The 14,374-nt window shown below is 41.4% G+C and overlaps 31 non-coding genes across 31 annotated transcripts; all 31 read right to left on the bottom strand.

Moving 5' to 3' along the window:
- Window positions 1-195: 195 nt before the first annotated feature.
- Window positions 196-314, bottom strand: LOC142479070 (5S ribosomal RNA). Its single transcript, XR_012793801.1, has one exon. It is a non-coding gene; the product is annotated as a 5S ribosomal RNA (ribosomal RNA).
- A 286-nt stretch (window positions 315-600) lies between these two features.
- On the bottom strand, window positions 601-719 carry LOC142478429 (5S ribosomal RNA). Its single transcript, XR_012793166.1, has one exon. It is a non-coding gene; the product is annotated as a 5S ribosomal RNA (ribosomal RNA).
- A 676-nt stretch (window positions 720-1,395) lies between these two features.
- LOC142479183 (5S ribosomal RNA) lies at window positions 1,396-1,514 on the bottom strand. The gene has a single exon (XR_012793914.1). It is a non-coding gene; the product is annotated as a 5S ribosomal RNA (ribosomal RNA).
- Window positions 1,515-1,800: 286 nt separating this feature from the next.
- LOC142479346 (5S ribosomal RNA) lies at window positions 1,801-1,919 on the bottom strand. Its single transcript, XR_012794041.1, has one exon. It is a non-coding gene; the product is annotated as a 5S ribosomal RNA (ribosomal RNA).
- A 286-nt stretch (window positions 1,920-2,205) lies between these two features.
- LOC142479069 (5S ribosomal RNA) lies at window positions 2,206-2,324 on the bottom strand. Its single transcript, XR_012793800.1, has one exon. It is a non-coding gene; the product is annotated as a 5S ribosomal RNA (ribosomal RNA).
- A 676-nt stretch (window positions 2,325-3,000) lies between these two features.
- Window positions 3,001-3,119, bottom strand: LOC142479509 (5S ribosomal RNA). The gene has a single exon (XR_012794198.1). It is a non-coding gene; the product is annotated as a 5S ribosomal RNA (ribosomal RNA).
- A 286-nt stretch (window positions 3,120-3,405) lies between these two features.
- Window positions 3,406-3,524, bottom strand: LOC142479345 (5S ribosomal RNA). Its single transcript, XR_012794040.1, has one exon. It is a non-coding gene; the product is annotated as a 5S ribosomal RNA (ribosomal RNA).
- A 286-nt stretch (window positions 3,525-3,810) lies between these two features.
- LOC142479068 (5S ribosomal RNA) lies at window positions 3,811-3,929 on the bottom strand. The gene has a single exon (XR_012793799.1). It is a non-coding gene; the product is annotated as a 5S ribosomal RNA (ribosomal RNA).
- Window positions 3,930-4,215: 286 nt separating this feature from the next.
- Window positions 4,216-4,334, bottom strand: LOC142479344 (5S ribosomal RNA). The gene has a single exon (XR_012794039.1). It is a non-coding gene; the product is annotated as a 5S ribosomal RNA (ribosomal RNA).
- Window positions 4,335-4,620: 286 nt separating this feature from the next.
- On the bottom strand, window positions 4,621-4,739 carry LOC142479225 (5S ribosomal RNA). The gene has a single exon (XR_012793956.1). It is a non-coding gene; the product is annotated as a 5S ribosomal RNA (ribosomal RNA).
- A 286-nt stretch (window positions 4,740-5,025) lies between these two features.
- LOC142478428 (5S ribosomal RNA) lies at window positions 5,026-5,144 on the bottom strand. Its single transcript, XR_012793165.1, has one exon. It is a non-coding gene; the product is annotated as a 5S ribosomal RNA (ribosomal RNA).
- A 286-nt stretch (window positions 5,145-5,430) lies between these two features.
- LOC142479152 (5S ribosomal RNA) lies at window positions 5,431-5,549 on the bottom strand. The gene has a single exon (XR_012793882.1). It is a non-coding gene; the product is annotated as a 5S ribosomal RNA (ribosomal RNA).
- Window positions 5,550-5,835: 286 nt separating this feature from the next.
- Window positions 5,836-5,954, bottom strand: LOC142479067 (5S ribosomal RNA). The gene has a single exon (XR_012793798.1). It is a non-coding gene; the product is annotated as a 5S ribosomal RNA (ribosomal RNA).
- A 286-nt stretch (window positions 5,955-6,240) lies between these two features.
- Window positions 6,241-6,359, bottom strand: LOC142478427 (5S ribosomal RNA). The gene has a single exon (XR_012793164.1). It is a non-coding gene; the product is annotated as a 5S ribosomal RNA (ribosomal RNA).
- Window positions 6,360-7,035: 676 nt separating this feature from the next.
- Window positions 7,036-7,154, bottom strand: LOC142479508 (5S ribosomal RNA). The gene has a single exon (XR_012794197.1). It is a non-coding gene; the product is annotated as a 5S ribosomal RNA (ribosomal RNA).
- Window positions 7,155-7,440: 286 nt separating this feature from the next.
- On the bottom strand, window positions 7,441-7,559 carry LOC142479343 (5S ribosomal RNA). The gene has a single exon (XR_012794038.1). It is a non-coding gene; the product is annotated as a 5S ribosomal RNA (ribosomal RNA).
- A 286-nt stretch (window positions 7,560-7,845) lies between these two features.
- On the bottom strand, window positions 7,846-7,964 carry LOC142479507 (5S ribosomal RNA). Its single transcript, XR_012794196.1, has one exon. It is a non-coding gene; the product is annotated as a 5S ribosomal RNA (ribosomal RNA).
- Window positions 7,965-8,250: 286 nt separating this feature from the next.
- LOC142479342 (5S ribosomal RNA) lies at window positions 8,251-8,369 on the bottom strand. The gene has a single exon (XR_012794037.1). It is a non-coding gene; the product is annotated as a 5S ribosomal RNA (ribosomal RNA).
- A 286-nt stretch (window positions 8,370-8,655) lies between these two features.
- LOC142479066 (5S ribosomal RNA) lies at window positions 8,656-8,774 on the bottom strand. The gene has a single exon (XR_012793797.1). It is a non-coding gene; the product is annotated as a 5S ribosomal RNA (ribosomal RNA).
- Window positions 8,775-9,060: 286 nt separating this feature from the next.
- LOC142479341 (5S ribosomal RNA) lies at window positions 9,061-9,179 on the bottom strand. Its single transcript, XR_012794036.1, has one exon. It is a non-coding gene; the product is annotated as a 5S ribosomal RNA (ribosomal RNA).
- Window positions 9,180-9,465: 286 nt separating this feature from the next.
- LOC142479224 (5S ribosomal RNA) lies at window positions 9,466-9,584 on the bottom strand. Its single transcript, XR_012793955.1, has one exon. It is a non-coding gene; the product is annotated as a 5S ribosomal RNA (ribosomal RNA).
- A 286-nt stretch (window positions 9,585-9,870) lies between these two features.
- Window positions 9,871-9,989, bottom strand: LOC142478425 (5S ribosomal RNA). The gene has a single exon (XR_012793162.1). It is a non-coding gene; the product is annotated as a 5S ribosomal RNA (ribosomal RNA).
- A 286-nt stretch (window positions 9,990-10,275) lies between these two features.
- Window positions 10,276-10,394, bottom strand: LOC142479150 (5S ribosomal RNA). The gene has a single exon (XR_012793880.1). It is a non-coding gene; the product is annotated as a 5S ribosomal RNA (ribosomal RNA).
- Window positions 10,395-10,680: 286 nt separating this feature from the next.
- On the bottom strand, window positions 10,681-10,799 carry LOC142479065 (5S ribosomal RNA). The gene has a single exon (XR_012793796.1). It is a non-coding gene; the product is annotated as a 5S ribosomal RNA (ribosomal RNA).
- A 286-nt stretch (window positions 10,800-11,085) lies between these two features.
- On the bottom strand, window positions 11,086-11,204 carry LOC142478424 (5S ribosomal RNA). The gene has a single exon (XR_012793161.1). It is a non-coding gene; the product is annotated as a 5S ribosomal RNA (ribosomal RNA).
- A 676-nt stretch (window positions 11,205-11,880) lies between these two features.
- On the bottom strand, window positions 11,881-11,999 carry LOC142479506 (5S ribosomal RNA). Its single transcript, XR_012794195.1, has one exon. It is a non-coding gene; the product is annotated as a 5S ribosomal RNA (ribosomal RNA).
- A 286-nt stretch (window positions 12,000-12,285) lies between these two features.
- LOC142479340 (5S ribosomal RNA) lies at window positions 12,286-12,404 on the bottom strand. The gene has a single exon (XR_012794035.1). It is a non-coding gene; the product is annotated as a 5S ribosomal RNA (ribosomal RNA).
- Window positions 12,405-12,690: 286 nt separating this feature from the next.
- On the bottom strand, window positions 12,691-12,809 carry LOC142479064 (5S ribosomal RNA). Its single transcript, XR_012793795.1, has one exon. It is a non-coding gene; the product is annotated as a 5S ribosomal RNA (ribosomal RNA).
- A 286-nt stretch (window positions 12,810-13,095) lies between these two features.
- LOC142479149 (5S ribosomal RNA) lies at window positions 13,096-13,214 on the bottom strand. The gene has a single exon (XR_012793879.1). It is a non-coding gene; the product is annotated as a 5S ribosomal RNA (ribosomal RNA).
- Window positions 13,215-13,500: 286 nt separating this feature from the next.
- Window positions 13,501-13,619, bottom strand: LOC142479063 (5S ribosomal RNA). Its single transcript, XR_012793794.1, has one exon. It is a non-coding gene; the product is annotated as a 5S ribosomal RNA (ribosomal RNA).
- A 284-nt stretch (window positions 13,620-13,903) lies between these two features.
- LOC142478423 (5S ribosomal RNA) lies at window positions 13,904-14,022 on the bottom strand. The gene has a single exon (XR_012793160.1). It is a non-coding gene; the product is annotated as a 5S ribosomal RNA (ribosomal RNA).
- Between the last annotated feature and the right edge of the window lie 352 nt (window positions 14,023-14,374).

The following is a 14,374-nucleotide window of genomic DNA, read 5'->3' as shown; positions in this document are numbered from 1 at the left end:
TGCACTCAAATGTACTATAGACGGAATTCTTGATGTCAGAATTCTATTTTGGAAGGTTGCATTGTGTTGAACTTTCAGAGGAAAAAACGATAGATTTCTTTGCCACTGCGGGAAAAAAGTAGCAAGAAATGAAACATTTTCATTTGCTGCGAGGAATGCCATGTATATTTTCATTAGGGAAGCGAAAAATAAAAACCCCTACAGCACCTGGTATTCCCAGGCAGTCTCCCAACCCAGTACTAATCAAGCCTCACCCTGCTTAGCTTCCGAGATCTGACGGGATCGGGCGCTGTCAAGGTAGTATGGCCGTAGGTGGAGATTGCTGTCTCATGATATCCTCTCATTCTTAAATCCATGAGCCTATATCTTGCTCCATGCATACACAGAGACTGAGAAAATGACAGGTGCACTCAAATGTACTATAGACGGAATTCTTGATGTCAGAATTCTATTTTGGAAGGTTGCATTGTGTTGAACTTTCAAAGGAAAAAACGATAGATTTCTTTGCCACTGCGGGAAAAAAGTAGTAAAAAATGAAACATTTTCATTTGCTGCAAGGAATGCCATGTATATTTTCATTAGGGAAGCAAAAAATAAAAACACCCACAGCACCTGGTATTCCCAGGCAGTCTCCCAACCCAGTACTAATCAAGCCTCACCCTGCTTAGCTTCCGAGATCTGACGGGATCGGGCGCTGTCAAGGTAGTATGGCCGTAGGTGGAGATTGCTGTCTCATGATATCCTCTCATTCTTAAATCCATGAGCCTATATCTTGCTCCATGCATACACAGAGACTGAGAAAATGACAGGTGCACTCAAATGTACTATAGACGGAATTCTTGATGTCAGAATTCTATTTTGGAAGGTTGCATTGTGTTGAACTTTCAGAGGAAAAAACGATAGATTTCTTTGCCACTGCGGGAAAAAAGTAGTAAAAAATTTCAGAGGTGCCTATATTCAACCTCCTCCTGTTTGGATTTGAACTCACTATCTCTTCCAAGTATCAGCTTGAACACTGCACACCCCAACTCTGTGAGCCACAAGCTCACCATATAACATGCTGAGTGTTCTGAGGCCTGTATGATATATTTCTAAATGACATGGGAGGCATAAGTGTATTATTGTGACCGTTAAAAAAATACATTCTTGAAGAATTACCTTAAATGGAGAAATTAAATCAGAGACTGAGAAAATGACAGGTGCACTCAAATATACTATAGACGGAATTCTTGATGTCAGAATTCTATTTTGGAAGGTTGCATTGTGTTGAACTTTCAGAGGAAAAAACAATATATTTCTTTGCCACTCCGGGAAAAAAGTAGCAAGAAATGAAACATTTTCATTTGCTGCGAGGAATGCCATGTATATTTTCATTAGGGAAGCGAAAAATAAAAACCCCTACAGCACCTGGTATTCCCAGGCAGTCTCCCAACCCAGGACTAATCAAGCCTCACCCTGCTTAGCTTCCGAGATCTGACGGGATCGGGCGCTTTCAAGGTAGTATGGCCGTAGGTGGAGATTGCTGTCTCATGATATCCTCTCATTCTTAAATCCATGAGCCTATATCTTGCTCCATGCATACACAGAGACTGAGAAAATGACAGGTGCACTCAAATGTACTATAGACGGAATTCTTGATGTCAGAATTCTATTTTGGAAGGTTGCATTGTGTTGAACTTTCTGAGGAAAAAACGATATATTTCTTTGCCACTGCGGGAAAAAAGTAGTAAAAAATGAAACATTTTCATTTGCTGCAAGGAATGCCATGTATATTTTCATTAGGGAAGCAAAAAATAAAAACACCCACAGCACCTGGTATTCCCAGGCAGTCTCCCAACCCAGTACTAATCAAGCCTCACCCTGCTTAGCTTCCGAGATCTGACGGGATCGGGCGCTTTCAAGGTAGTATGGCCGTAGGTGGAGATTGCTGTCTCATGATATCCTCTCATTCTTAAATCCATGAGCCTATATCTTGCTCCATGCATACACAGAGACTGAGAAAATGACAGGTGCACTCAAATGTACTATAGACGGAATTCTTGATGTCAGAATTCTATTTTGGAAGGTTGCATTGTGTTGAACTTTCAGAGGAAAAAACGATAGATTTCTTTGCCACTGCGGGAAAAAAGTAGCAAGAAATGAAACATTTTCATTTGCTGCGAGGAATGCCATGTATATTTTCATTAGGGAAGCGAAAAATAAAAACCCCTACAGCACCTGGTATTCCCAGGCAGTCTCCCAACCCAGTACTAATCAAGCCTCACCCTGCTTAGCTTCCGAGATCTGACGGGATCGGGCGCTGTCAAGGTAGTATGGCCGTAGGTGGAGATTGCTGTCTCATGATATCCTCTCATTCTTAAATCCATGAGCCTATATCTTGCTCCATGCATACACAGAGACTGAGAAAATGACAGGTGCACTCAAATGTACTATAGACGGAATTCTTGATGTCAGAATTCTATTTTGGAAGGTTGCATTGTGTTGAACTTTCAAAGGAAAAAACGATAGATTTCTTTGCCACTGCGGGAAAAAAGTAGTAAAAAATTTCAGAGGTGCCTATATTCAACCTCCTCCTGTTTGGATTTGAACTCACTATCTCTTCCAAGTATCAGTTTGAACACTGCACACCCCAACTCTGTGAGCCACAAGCTCACCATATAACATGCTGAGTGTTCTGAGGCCTGTATGATATATTTCTAAATGACATGGGAGGCATAAGTGTATTATTGTGACCGTTAAAAAAATACATTCTTGAAGAATTACCTTAAATGGAGAAATTAAATCAGAGACTGAGAAAATGACAGGTGCACTCAAATATACTATAGACGGAATTCTTGATGTCAGAATTCTATTTTGGAAGGTTGCATTGTGTTGAACTTTCAGAGGAAAAAACAATATATTTCTTTGCCACTCCGGGAAAAAAGTAGCAAGAAATGAAACATTTTCATTTGCTGCGAGGAATGCCATGTATATTTTCATTAGGGAAGCGAAAAATAAAAACCCCTACAGCACCTGGTATTCCCAGGCAGTCTCCCAACCCAGTACTAATCAAGCCTCACCCTGCTTAGCTTCCGAGATCTGACGGGATCGGGCGCTTTCAAGGTAGTATGGCCGTAGGTGGAGATTGCTGTCTCATGATATCCTCTCATTCTTAAATCCATGAGCCTATATCTTGCTCCATGCATACACAGAGACTGAGAAAATGACAGGTGCACTCAAATGTACTATAGACGGAATTCTTGATGTCAGAATTCTATTTTGGAAGGTTGCATTGTGTTGAACTTTCTGAGGAAAAAACGATATATTTCTTTGCCACTGCGGGAAAAAAGTAGTAAAAAATGAAACATTTTCATTTGCTGCAAGGAATGCCATGTATATTTTCATTAGGGAAGCAAAAAATAAAAACACCCACAGCACCTGGTATTCCCAGGCAGTCTCCCAACCCAGTACTAATCAAGCCTCACCCTGCTTAGCTTCCGAGATCTGACGGGATCGGGCGCTTTCAAGGTAGTATGGCCGTAGGTGGAGATTGCTGTCTCATGATATCCTCTCATTCTTAAATCCATGAGCCTATATCTTGCTCCATGCATACACAGAGACTGAGAAAATGACAGGTGCACTCAAATGTACTATAGACGGAATTCTTGATGTCAGAATTCTATTTTGGAAGGTTGCATTGTGTTGAACTTTCAGAGGAAAAAACGATAGATTTCTTTGCCACTGCGGGAAAAAAGTAGCAAGAAATGAAACATTTTCATTTGCTGCGAGGAATGCCATGTATATTTTCATTAGGGAAGCGAAATATAAAAACCCCTACAGCACCTGGTATTCCCAGGCAGTCTCCCAACCCAGTACTAATCAAGCCTCACCCTGCTTAGCTTCCGAGATCTGACGGGATCGGGCGCTGTCAAGGTAGTATGGCCGTAGGTGGAGATTGCTGTCTCATGATATCCTCTCATTCTTAAATCCATGAGCCTATATCTTGCTCCATGCATACACAGAGACTGAGAAAATGACAGGTGCACTCAAATGTACTATAGACGGAATTCTTGATGTCAGAATTCTATTTTGGAAGGTTGCATTGTGTTGAACTTTCTGAGGAAAAAACGATATATTTCTTTGCCACTGCGGGAAAAAAGTAGTAAAAAATGAAACATTTTCATTTGCTGCAAGGAATGCCATGTATATTTTCATTAGGGAAGCAAAAAATAAAAACACCCACAGCACCTGGTATTCCCAGGCAGTCTCCCAACCCAGTACTAATCAAGCCTCACCCTGCTTAGCTTCCGAGATCTGACGGGATCGGGCGCTTTCAAGGTAGTATGGCCGTAGGTGGAGATTGCTGTCTCATGATATCCTCTCATTCTTAAATCCATGAGCCTATATCTTGCTCCATGCATACACAGAGACTGAGAAAATGACAGGTGCACTCAAATGTACTATAGACGGAATTCTTGATGTCAGAATTCTATTTTGGAAGGTTGCATTGTGTTGAACTTTCAGAGGAAAAAACGATAGATTTCTTTGACACTGCGGGAAAAAAGTAGCAAGAAATGAAACATTTTCATTTGCTGCGAGGAATGCCATGTATATTTTCATTAGGGAAGCGAAAAATAAAAACCCCTACAGCACCTGGTATTCCCAGGCAGTCTCCAAATCCAGTACTAATCAAGCCTCACCCTGCTTAACTTCCGAGATCTGACGGGATCGGGCGCTGTCAAGGTAGTATGGCCGTAGGTGGAGATTGCTGTCTCATGATATCCTCTCATTCTTAAATCCATGAGCCTATATCTTGCTCCATGCATACACAGAGACTGAGAAAATGACAGGTGCACTCAAATGTACTATAGACGGAATTCTTGATGTCAGAATTCTATTTTGGAAGGTTGCATTGTGTTGAACTTTCTGAGGAAAAAACGATATATTTCTTTGCCACTGCGGGAAAAAAGTAGTAAAAAATGAAACATTTTCATTTGCTGCAAGGAATGCCATGTATATTTTCATTAGGGAAGCAAAAAATAAAAACACCCACAGCACCTGGTATTCCCAGGCAGTCTCCCAACCCAGTACTAATCAAGCCTCACCCTGCTTAGCTTCCGAGATCTGACGGGATCGGGCGCTGTCAAGGTAGTATGGCCGTAGGTGGAGATTGCTGTCTCATGATATCCTCTCATTCTTAAATCCATGAGCCTATATCTTGCTCCATGCATACACAGAGACTGAGAAAATGACAGGTGCACTCAAATGTACTATAGACGGAATTCTTGATGTCAGAATTCTATTTTGGAAGGTTGCATTGTGTTGAACTTTCAGAGGAAAAAACGATAGATTTCTTTGCCACTGCGGGAAAAAAGTAGTAAAAAATGAAACATTTTCATTTGCTGCAAGGAATGCCATGTATATTTTGATTAGTGAAGCAAAAAATAAAAACACTCACAGCACCTGGTATTCCCAGGCAGTCTCCCAACCCAGTACTAATCAAGCCTCACCCTGCTTAGCTTCCGAGATCTGACGGGATCGGGCGCTTTCAAGGTAGTATGGCCGTAGGTGGAGATTGCTGTCTCATGATATCCTCTCATTCTTAAATCCATGAGCCTATATCTTGCTCCATGCATACACAGAGACCGAGAAAATGACAGGTGCACTCAAATGTACTATAGACGGAATTCTTGATGTCAGAATTCTATTTTGGAAGGTTGCATTGTGTTGAACTTTCAGAGGAAAAAACGATATATTTCTTTGCCACTGCGGGAAAAAAGTAGCAAGAAATGAAACATTTTCATTTGCTGCGAGGAATGCCATGTATATTTTCATTAGGGAAGCGAAAAATAAAAACCCCTACAGCACCTGGTATTCCCAGGCAGTCTCCCAACCCAGTACTAATCAAGCCTCACCCTGCTTAGCTTCCGAGATCTGACGGGATCGGGCGCTGTCAAGGTAGTATGGCCGTAGGTGGAGATTGCTGTCTCATGATATCCTCTCATTCTTAAATCCATGAGCCTATATCTTGCTCCATGCATACACAGAGACTGAGAAAATGACAGGTGCACTCAAATGTACTATAGACGGAATTCTTGATGTCAGAATTCTATTTTGGAAGGTTGCATTGTGTTGAACTTTCTGAGGAAAAAACGATATATTTCTTTGCCACTGCGGGAAAAAAGTAGTAAAAAATGAAACATTTTCATTTGCTGCAAGGAATGCCATGTATATTTTCATTAGGGAAGCAAAAAATAAAAACACCCACAGCACCTGGTATTCCCAGGCAGTCTCCCAACCCAGTACTAATCAAGCCTCACCCTGCTTAGCTTCCGAGATCTGACGGGATCGGGCGCTGTCAAGGTAGTATGGCCGTAGGTGGAGATTGCTGTCTCATGATATCCTCTCATTCTTAAATCCATGAGCCTATATCTTGCTCCATGCATACACAGAGACTGAGAAAATGACAGGTGCACTCAAATGTACTATAGACGGAATTCTTGATGTCAGAATTCTATTTTGGAAGGTTGCATTGTGTTGAACTTTCAGAGGAAAAAACGATAGATTTCTTTGCCACTGCGGGAAAAAAGTAGTAAAAAATTTCAGAGGTGCCTATATTCAACCTCCTCCTGTTTGGATTTGAACTCACTATCTCTTCCAAGTATCAGCTTGAACACTGCACACCCCAACTCTGTGAGCCACAAGCTCACCATATAACATGCTGAGTGTTCTGAGGCCTGTATGATATATTTCTAAATGACATGGGAGGCATAAGTGTATTATTGTGACCGTTAAAAAAATACATTCTTGAAGAATTACCTTAAATGGAGAAATTAAATCAGAGACTGAGAAAATGACAGGTGCACTCAAATATACTATAGACGGAATTCTTGATGTCAAAATTCTATTTTGGAAGGTTGCATTGTGTTGAACTTTCAGAGGAAAAAACAATATATTTCTTTGCCACTCCGGGAAAAAAGTAGCAAGAAATGAAACATTTTCATTTGCTGCGAGGAATGCCATGTATATTTTCATTAGGGAAGCGAAAAATAAAAACCCCTACAGCACCTGGTATTCCCAGGCAGTCTCCCAACCCAGTACTAATCAAGCCTCACCCTGCTTAGCTTCCGAGATCTGACGGGATCGGGCGCTTTCAAGGTAGTATGGCCGTAGGTGGAGATTGCTGTCTCATGATATCCTCTCATTCTTAAATCCATGAGCCTATATCTTGCTCCATGCATACACAGAGACTGAGAAAATGACAGGTGCACTCAAATGTACTATAGACGGAATTCTTGATGTCAGAATTCTATTTTGGAAGGTTGCATTGTGTTGAACTTTCTGAGGAAAAAACGATATATTTCTTTGCCACTGCGGGAAAAAAGTAGTAAAAAATGAAACATTTTCATTTGCTGCAAGGAATGCCATGTATATTTTCATTAGGGAAGCAAAAAATAAAAACACCCACAGCACCTGGTATTCCCAGGCAGTCTCCCAACCCAGTACTAATCAAGCCTCACCCTGCTTAGCTTCCGAGATCTGACGGGATCGGGCGCTTTCAAGGTAGTATGGCCGTAGGTGGAGATTGCTGTCTCATGATATCCTCTCATTCTTAAATCCATGAGCCTATATCTTGCTCCATGCATACACAGAGACTGAGAAAATGACAGGTGCACTCAAATGTACTATAGACGGAATTCTTGATGTCAGAATTCTATTTTGGAAGGTTGCATTGTGTTGAACTTTCAGAGGAAAAAACGATATATTTCTTTGCCACTGCGGGAAAAAAGTAGCAAGAAATGAAACATTTTCATTTGCTGCGAGGAATGCCATGTATATTTTCATTAGGGAAGCGAAAAATAAAAACCCCTACAGCACCTGGTATTCCCAGGCAGTCTCCCAACCCAGTACTAATCAAGCCTCACCCTGCTTAGCTTCCGAGATCTGACGGGATCGGGCGCTTTCAAGGTAGTATGGCCGTAGGTGGAGATTGCTGTCTCATGATATCCTCTCATTCTTAAATCCATGAGCCTATATCTTGCTCCATGCATACACAGAGACTGAGAAAATGACAGGTGCACTCAAATGTACTATAGACGGAATTCTTGATGTCAGAATTCTATTTTGGAAGGTTGCATTGTGTTGAACTTTCTGAGGAAAAAACGATATATTTCTTTGCCACTGCGGGAAAAAAGTAGTAAAAAATGAAACATTTTCATTTGCTGCAAGGAATGCCATGTATATTTTCATTAGGGAAGCAAAAAATAAAAACACCCACAGCACCTGGTATTCCCAGGCAGTCTCCCAACCCAGTACTAATCAAGCCTCACCCTGCTTAGCTTCCGAGATCTGACGGGATCGGGCGCTTTCAAGGTAGTATGGCCGTAGGTGGAGATTGCTGTCTCATGATATCCTCTCATTCTTAAATCCATGAGCCTATATCTTGCTCCATGCATACACAGAGACTGAGAAAATGACAGGTGCACTCAAATGTACTATAGACGGAATTCTTGATGTCAGAATTCTATTTTGGAAGGTTGCATTGTGTTGAACTTTCAGAGGAAAAAACGATAGATTTCTTTGCCACTGCGGGAAAAAAGTAGCAAGAAATGAAACATTTTCATTTGCTGCGAGGAATGCCATGTATATTTTCATTAGGGAAGCGAAATATAAAAACCCCTACAGCACCTGGTATTCCCAGGCAGTCTCCCAACCCAGTACTAATCAAGCCTCACCCTGCTTAGCTTCCGAGATCTGACGGGATCGGGCGCTGTCAAGGTAGTATGGCCGTAGGTGGAGATTGCTGTCTCATGATATCCTCTCATTCTTAAATCCATGAGCCTATATCTTGCTCCATGCATACACAGAGACTGAGAAAATGACAGGTGCACTCAAATGTACTATAGACGGAATTCTTGATGTCAGAATTCTATTTTGGAAGGTTGCATTGTGTTGAACTTTCTGAGGAAAAAACGATATATTTCTTTGCCACTGCGGGAAAAAAGTAGTAAAAAATGAAACATTTTCATTTGCTGCAAGGAATGCCATGTATATTTTCATTAGGGAAGCAAAAAATAAAAACACCCACAGCACCTGGTATTCCCAGGCAGTCTCCCAACCCAGTACTAATCAAGCCTCACCCTGCTTAGCTTCCGAGATCTGACGGGATCGGGCGCTTTCAAGGTAGTATGGCCGTAGGTGGAGATTGCTGTCTCATGATATCCTCTCATTCTTAAATCCATGAGCCTATATCTTGCTCCATGCATACACAGAGACTGAGAAAATGACAGGTGCACTCAAATGTACTATAGACGGAATTCTTGATGTCAGAATTCTATTTTGGAAGGTTGCATTGTGTTGAACTTTCAGAGGAAAAAACGATAGATTTCTTTGACACTGCGGGAAAAAAGTAGCAAGAAATGAAACATTTTCATTTGCTGCGAGGAATGCCATGTATATTTTCATTAGGGAAGCGAAAAATAAAAACCCCTACAGCACCTGGTATTCCCAGGCAGTCTCCAAATCCAGTACTAATCAAGCCTCACCCTGCTTAACTTCCGAGATCTGACGGGATCGGGCGCTGTCAAGGTAGTATGGCCGTAGGTGGAGATTGCTGTCTCATGATATCCTCTCATTCTTAAATCCATGAGCCTATATCTTGCTCCATGCATACACAGAGACTGAGAAAATGACAGGTGCACTCAAATGTACTATAGACGGAATTCTTGATGTCAGAATTCTATTTTGGAAGGTTGCATTGTGTTGAACTTTCTGAGGAAAAAACGATATATTCCTTTGCCACTGCGGGAAAAAAGTAGTAAAAAATGAAACATTTTCATTTGCTGCAAGGAATGCCATGTATATTTTCATTAGGGAAGCAAAAAATAAAAACACCCACAGCACCTGGTATTCCCAGGCAGTCTCCCAACCCAGTACTAATCAAGCCTCACCCTGCTTAGCTTCCGAGATCTGACGGGATCGGGCGCTGTCAAGGTAGTATGGCCGTAGGTGGAGATTGCTGTCTCATGATATCCTCTCATTCTTAAATCCATGAGCCTATATCTTGCTCCATGCATACACAGAGACTGAGAAAATGACAGGTGCACTCAAATGTACTATAGACGGAATTCTTGATGTCAGAATTCTATTTTGGAAGGTTGCATTGTGTTGAACTTTCAGAGGAAAAAACGATAGATTTCTTTGCCACTGCGGGAAAAAAGTAGTAAAAAATGAAACATTTTCATTTGCTGCAAGGAATGCCATGTATATTTTGATTAGTGAAGCAAAAAATAAAAACACTCACAGCACCTGGTATTCCCAGGCAGTCTCCCAACCCAGTACTAATCAAGCCTCACCCTGCTTAGCTTCCGAGATCTGACGGGATCGGGCGCTTTCAAGGTAGTATGGCCGTAGGTGGAGATTGCTGTCTCATGATATCCTCTCATTCTTAAATCCATGAGCCTATATCTTGCTCCATGCATACACAGAGACTGAGAAAATGACAGGTGCACTCAAATGTACTATAGACGGAATTCTTGATGTCAGAATTCTATTTTGGAAGGTTGCATTGTGTTGAACTTTCAGAGGAAAAAACGATATATTTCTTTGCCACTGCGGGAAAAAAGTAGCAAGAAATGAAACATTTTCATTTGCTGCGAGGAATGCCATGTATATTTTCATTAGGGAAGCGAAAAATAAAAACCCCTACAGCACCTGGTATTCCCAGGCAGTCTCCCAACCCAGTACTAATCAAGCCTCACCCTGCTTAGCTTCCGAGATCTGACGGGATCGGGCGCTGTCAAGGTAGTATGGCCGTAGGTGGAGATTGCTGTCTCATGATATCCTCTCATTCTTAAATCCATGAGCCTATATCTTGCTCCATGCATACACAGAGACTGAGAAAATGACAGGTGCACTCAAATGTACTATAGACGGAATTCTTGATGTCAGAATTCTATTTTGGAAGGTTGCATTGTGTTGAACTTTCTGAGGAAAAAACGATATATTTCTTTGCCACTGCGGGAAAAAAGTAGTAAAAAATGAAACATTTTCATTTGCTGCAAGGAATGCCATGTATATTTTCATTAGGGAAGCAAAAAATAAAAACACCCACAGCACCTGGTATTCCCAGGCAGTCTCCCAACCCAGTACTAATCAAGCCTCACCCTGCTTAGCTTCCGAGATCTGACGGGATCGGGCGCTGTCAAGGTAGTATGGCCGTAGGTGGAGATTGCTGTCTCATGATATCCTCTCATTCTTAAATCCATGAGCCTATATCTTGCTCCATGCATACACAGAGACTGAGAAAATGACAGGTGCACTCAAATGTACTATAGACGGAATTCTTGATGTCAGAATTCTATTTTGGAAGGTTGCATTGTGTTGAACTTTCAGAGGAAAAAACGATAGATTTCTTTGCCACTGCGGGAAAAAAGTAGTAAAAAATTTCAGAGGTGCCTATATTCAACCTCCTCCTGTTTGGATTTGAACTCACTATCTCTTCCAAGTATCAGCTTGAACACTGCACACCCCAACTCTGTGAGCCACAAGCTCACCATATAACATGCTGAGTGTTCTGAGGCCTGTATGATATATTTCTAAATGACATGGGAGGCATAAGTGTATTATTGTGACCGTTAAAAAAATACATTCTTGAAGAATTACCTTAAATGGAGAAATTAAATCAGAGACTGAGAAAATGACAGGTGCACTCAAATATACTATAGACGGAATTCTTGATGTCAAAATTCTATTTTGGAAGGTTGCATTGTGTTGAACTTTCAGAGGAAAAAACAATATATTTCTTTGCCACTCCGGGAAAAAAGTAGCAAGAAATGAAACATTTTCATTTGCTGCGAGGAATGCCATGTATATTTTCATTAGGGAAGCGAAAAATAAAAACCCCTACAGCACCTGGTATTCCCAGGCAGTCTCCCAACCCAGTACTAATCAAGCCTCACCCTGCTTAGCTTCCGAGATCTGACGGGATCGGGCGCTTTCAAGGTAGTATGGCCGTAGGTGGAGATTGCTGTCTCATGATATCCTCTCATTCTTAAATCCATGAGCCTATATCTTGCTCCATGCATACACAGAGACTGAGAAAATGACAGGTGCACTCAAATGTACTATAGACGGAATTCTTGATGTCAGAATTCTATTTTGGAAGGTTGCATTGTGTTGAACTTTCTGAGGAAAAAACGATATATTTCTTTGCCACTGCGGGAAAAAAGTAGTAAAAAATGAAACATTTTCATTTGCTGCAAGGAATGCCATGTATATTTTCATTAGGGAAGCAAAAAATAAAAACACCCACAGCACCTGGTATTCCCAGGCAGTCTCCCAACCCAGTACTAATCAAGCCTCACCCTGCTTAGCTTCCGAGATCTGACGGGATCGGGCGCTTTCAAGGTAGTATGGCCGTAGGTGGAGATTGCTGTCTCATGATATCCTCTCATTCTTAAATCCATGAGCCTATATCTTGCTCCATGCATACACAGAGACTGAGAAAATGACAGGTGCACTCAAATGTACTATAGACGGAATTCTTGATGTCAGAATTCTATTTTGGAAGGTTGCATTGTGTTGAACTTTCAGAGGAAAAAACGATATATTTCTTTGCCACTGCGGGAAAAAAGTAGCAAGAAATGAAACATTTTCATTTGCTGCGAGGAATGCCATGTATATTTTCATTAGGGAAGCGAAAAATAAAAACCCCTACAGCACCTGGTATTCCCAGGCAGTCTCCCAACCCAGTACTAATCAAGCCTCACCCTGCTTAGCTTCCGAGATCTGACGGGATCGGGCGCTGTCAAGGTAGTATGGCCGTAGGTGGAGATTGCTGTCTCATGATATCCTCTCATTCTTAAATCCATGAGCCTATATCTTGCTCCATGCATACACAGAGACTGAGAAAATGACAGGTGCACTCAAATGTACTATAGACGGAATTCTTGATGTCAGAATTCTATTTTGGAAGGTTGCATTGTGTTGAACTTTCAGAGGAAAAAACGATAGATTTCTTTGCCACTGCGGGAAAAAAGTAGTAAAAAATGAAACATTTTCATTTGCTGCAAGGAATGCCATGTATATTTTCATTAGTGAAGCAAAAAATAAAAACACTCACAGCACCTGGTATTCCCAGGCAGTCTCCCAACCCAGTACTAATCAAGCCTCACCCTGCTTAGCTTCCGAGATCTGACGGGATCGGGCGCTTTCAAGGTAGTATGGCCGTAGGTGGAGATTGCTGTCTCATGATATCCTCTCATTCTTAAATCCATGAGCCTATATCTTGCTCCATGCATACACAGAGACTGAGAAAATGACAGGTGCACTCAAATGTACTATAGACGGAATTCTTGATGTCAGAATTCTATTTTGGAAGGTTGCATTGTGTTGAACTTTCAGAGGAAAAAACGATATATTTCTTTGCCACTGCGGGAAAAAAGTAGCAAGAAATGAAACATTTTCATTTGCTGCGAGGAATGCCATGTATATTTTCATTAGGGAAGCGAAAAATAAAAACCCCTACAGCACCTGGTATTCCCAGGCAGTCTCCCAACCCAGTACTAATCAAGCCTCACCCTGCTTAGCTTCCGAGATCTGACGGGATCGGGCGCTGTCAAGGTAGTATGGCCGTAGGTGGAGATTGCTGTCTCATGATATCCTCTCATTCTTAAATCCATGAGCCTATATCTTGCTCCATGCATACACAGAGACTGAGAAAATGACAGGTGCACTCAAATGTACTATAGACGGAATTCTTGATGTCAGAATTCTATTTTGGAAGGTTGCATTGTGTTGAACTTTCTGAGGAAAAAACGATATATTTCTTTGCCACTGCGGGAAAATTAGTAAAAAATGAAACATTTTCATTTGCTGCAAGGAATGCCATGTATATTTTCATTAGGGAAGCAAAAAATAAAAACACCCACAGCACCTGGTATTCCCAGGCAGTCTCCCAACCCAGTACTAATCAAGCCTCACCCTGCTTAGCTTCCGAGATCTGACGGGATCGGGCGCTGTCAAGGTAGTATGGCCGTAGGTGGAGATTGCTGTCTCATGATATCCTCTCATTCTTAAATCCATGAGCCTATATCTTGCTCCATGCATACACAGAGACTGAGAAAATGACAGGTGCACTCAAATGTACTATAGACGGAATTCTTGATGTCAGAATTCTATTTTGGAAGGTTGCATTGTGTTGAACTTTCAGAGGAAAAAACGATAGATTTCTTTGCCACTGCGGGAAAAAAGTAGTAAAAAATTTCAGAGGTGCCTATATTCAACCTCCTCCTGTTTGGATTTGAACTCACTATCTCTTCCAAGTATCAGCTTGAACACTGCACACCCCAACTCTGTGAGCCACAAGCTCACCATATAACATGCTGAGTGTTCT

Source organism: Ascaphus truei, unplaced genomic scaffold, assembly GCF_040206685.1.
Source record: "Ascaphus truei isolate aAscTru1 unplaced genomic scaffold, aAscTru1.hap1 HAP1_SCAFFOLD_240, whole genome shotgun sequence".
Taxonomy (NCBI): Eukaryota; Metazoa; Chordata; class Amphibia; order Anura; family Ascaphidae; genus Ascaphus; species Ascaphus truei.
This window is presented reverse-complemented; position numbering and strand designations above follow the sequence as displayed.